General features: G+C 40.0%; 1 long non-coding RNA gene across 1 annotated transcript in view; it reads right to left on the bottom strand.

Annotated features, from left to right (window-relative positions):
• Positions 1-657: 657 nt before the first annotated feature.
• The window catches only part of LOC114902245, a 12,719-nt gene continuing 9,772 nt past the window's right edge, over positions 658-3,604 (bottom strand). The window contains exons 2-4 of the long non-coding RNA XR_003795425.1: positions 2,490-2,615; positions 1,658-1,804; positions 658-868 (exon numbers count right to left, since the gene is read on the bottom strand). This is a non-coding gene — a long non-coding RNA (uncharacterized LOC114902245). The remainder of the gene's footprint in view (positions 869-1,657; positions 1,805-2,489; positions 2,616-3,604) is intronic.

The following is a 3,604-nucleotide window of genomic DNA, read 5'->3' as shown; positions in this document are numbered from 1 at the left end:
AATACACCTGGGTTTCTAAGACTTCCTATCAAGAAAGGAATGTAAACTACCTCATTAATAATTATGTAAACTACCTCAATAATTATGTAAAATACCTCATTAATAATTATTAATAATTATGTATGGGGCTTCCCTGGTGGCGCAGTGGTTCAGAGTCCGCCTGCCGATGCAGGGGACACAGGTTCGTGCCCCGGTCCGGGAAGATCCCACATGCCGCGGAGCGGCTGGGCCCGTGAGCCATGGCCGCTGAGCCTGTGTGTCCGGAGCCTGTGCTCCGCAACAGGAGAGGCCACAACAGTGAGAGGCCCACGTACCGCAAAAAAAAAAAAAAAAAAAAAAAATTATGTATTGATTATATGTTAATATGGTAATATATTTGATCTATTGGGTTAAATATAGGTCACTAGGGTTAATTTTACTCTTTAAAAAAAACTTTTTTAATGTGGCAACCAGAAAACTTAAAATTTACACATATAGCTCACATTTATTTCCGTTGGACAGTGCTGCAATTTTAAAATGACCTGGATCATGTATTTATTTTATCAAACTCAGAAGCCACATTGTTAAAGTGATATTTTATCAGTGTTACAATGATATAACATCAGTTCCAACCTCTGATGTCTTTGAAATCAGAAAAGTTATGCACACTTATGAATATATTTTGATATTAACTCAAACATGCAAGGTAGAAGGTAGTTATTTGCCTTTATTAATATTTTTAAACAAGTTTCTTAGCTATGAAGAAGTCTTTAAGGTACTTTATTTGGAAAATTCCAACTGAGATAAAGATTAGTGTTTGTGCAAAGGCCCACCATAAAACGTTGCTGTTTGTATCTTCACTGGTCATTCGAAATTCTTCTTCACGGTCCTACGCAGAAGAGAAATAGGCAGGTTAAGTTTCTTAAGGTACTTCATGCATGAATTTGAGGGGAAGGTGCTGTATGCATTCAAGGTACTTAATGTCACCCAGGCAATCTCTTATGCCAAAGTGCAGTATCATTTTCTAAGCCAAGGGGTGTTGTTAGTCAAAGACAAGGAAGAAGAGTCATCCTTATAAAACACACTTTTGTGTTTTGGCGTAAAGTATCAGGTATTTGATCTATTACTTTATATGTTTTATTTGTTACCATCAAACAAAGTGAACATTACCTAATTGACAGATGTTCATCATTCAGGTTCTTACTTTACTTTAAGCTGGGCACTGCGCTCATTTTATTTTCCAGATAAAGAAACAGAAGCTCAGAGACGACAGAAGGTTAGTGAGTGGGGGGGGGGGCAGATTTGAGCCCACGTCTGACCAGGGTCCACTGAACACAGTGACCCAGGAAACACATAATGTCACAAGAACAAAATGGTGATTTAGAAAGTGGGCACACTGAGACGCTGCGGCCATGTGGGGTGTGTTTGGAAACGCTTATTGATTCATTCTGTAAGCTCACACCCCAAGGCGAGTGAGCCACGGTCCCCTTCCTAGAGGAGCTCATGGTCCAGCGAACGGTGAAAGAGCACTGTCCCCGCATCCCCTGCATGTCCACGCAGTCCTAGCTCAGAGGAGGCCCGGGGAACAGGCAGCTCACTCTTTCCTTGGTTCGAGGGCTTCGTGGAGAATTACGTACTGGGCAGGAAGAGGGAGCATAAGCTGAATAGGCAGACTGACCCTTTGATAGTTTTGTTCTTTGACTATTTGCTCCATTTGCTCAATTAGATGTTCAAGCTTGAAGCTAACTTCATTAACTTTGTCCTTTGCTTGAGCAATGGCTGCATCAAGGTCATGTTCTCCAACTCGAATATCTAAGTGGATCCGCTGTGCAAACAGTAAAAAGGAAGAAACATGTTTTTAACGTGGCTCACTCTTTTTCTTTGCTTTTTCCCTCCTTATGTCCTCCCATTCCTTCCTTTTTCTCCACTCTTCCTTTTTGAGAGCAAACACTACTTCATTCTCGAGCTCTCTATTTTTCTTCACCGCCACTCTGTTCCCTGTTATACCCAGTAGTCTTCCTTTGTAATAATAATGCATTGAACAGTACCTGCTGACCTGAAAGAGTACTTATACTAACAATAGACTGTTAGGCAAGAGCCTTTGCCCCTGAGAGAATTTGATTTACTCAGGAGAATGTTCTTTACATATAACTAAATTTCTGATGCTAAAGTACAAATTCTCTTCATCTGTTCTCAGCACGTTTAGAAAATAGCCAATCACCATCTACCATGTGAGAGTTTTATTTATTGGAATTCCATTATTAATTCACCCTTCAGCCTTCAATTGTTTTCAAGCCTGAATAATCACAGTTCCCTTAAGCTTCCCTCCCAGTTCTCATTTTTCAGGCCCTTTAATCAACTCCATGGCTCTCCTTTGAACCCCTTCCAAGCTCTCCAGCTCCCTCTTTGGTTGCTGTGCTGAGATCTGGGTATAACGGTCTGCATATCATTGTCGCGCCTGAATAGTGCTGACGCTGCTCGTCAACAAGTACAGGGAGGCACATACTTACCAGCTTACTCCCTCCAAATGACACAAGCCTCGTAGAATTAGATTCTAAGCAAATGATGTGTTCGCCAGGTGAATGTGAAGTGAAATAGAATGTTCCTTGTGGGCCATATAACTTTGACAGTAATACCTAGGATTGAGGATTTCCATAGGTTAAGTTTCTTATTCTCTACTTTCCATTAAAAAAAAATCATCCCCATGTAATCTAGTGAAAATTGTGCACTTCTTAAAGAAGAAATCAAGTGGCCAATAACATGAAAAATACTCAGTCTTGCTGGTAATCAAAAAAATACAAACCACAGTAAGATAGTCCTTGTTGGTTTTCAGATTGGCAAAGACTTAAAAGTACCTGGGGCGGGGATAGTATGGAGAAATACTATTTCTAGACACTGTTTTGGGAATGTAAGTTGAACACCCGTTTCAGAGAGTGCTTTGGCCAAGCGTATAAAACCATTCACCCAGCAGTGCTACATATAGAAATTTATCCTATAGGAATGCCCAAATGGACAGTTATATGTAAAAGGATATTCAGTGTGATGTTATTTATTTAAAAATTTGTGTTTTGAAATAACTAATACCTTTTAGTGTGGATTGATTAAATTTAGGCAAAGCCAAATGAAGAAGTGCTAGGTAGCAGTAAAAGAGACTATTACACCCGTATCTATACTAAAGGTGTCCACAATATTCAGGGATAGTCTGTATAGAATCCTATTTTTGTAAAAAGTATCGTTTGTAAAACTACACGTGCTTAGAAGAAGATTCTAAAGAATATATACCAAGTTATTAGGCAGTTATATTTGTTGGGGAACTTTGACTTTTCTGCTTAGTACATTTCTATATTGTTTGGCATTTTAAAAACAGGTGTAGGACTTCAAGTCTGGCATATAAGGAGCTTGGAAGTTGTCCCCCTGTCTTAACAAGTAAAAAGCTGCATAGAAAGAAAATCAGTTCTTAGATCTGTCAGAGAATTGAGGTCACAGGGTGAACTGCTGCCACCAAAATGGGAGAGGCAAATGCAAAGAGTCCCAGCTTAGCCAGTACGTGCCACCAAAATGGGAGAGGCGAGCAAATACAAAGAGTCCCAGCTCAGCCAGTACGTGCCACCAAAATGGGAGAGGC

The sequence above is a fragment of the Monodon monoceros genome, unplaced genomic scaffold (genome assembly GCF_005190385.1).
Source record: "Monodon monoceros isolate NGI ecotype Baffin Bay Population unplaced genomic scaffold, NGI_Narwhal_1 Super_Scaffold_20, whole genome shotgun sequence".
Taxonomy (NCBI): domain Eukaryota; kingdom Metazoa; phylum Chordata; class Mammalia; order Artiodactyla; family Monodontidae; genus Monodon; species Monodon monoceros.
This window is presented reverse-complemented; position numbering and strand designations above follow the sequence as displayed.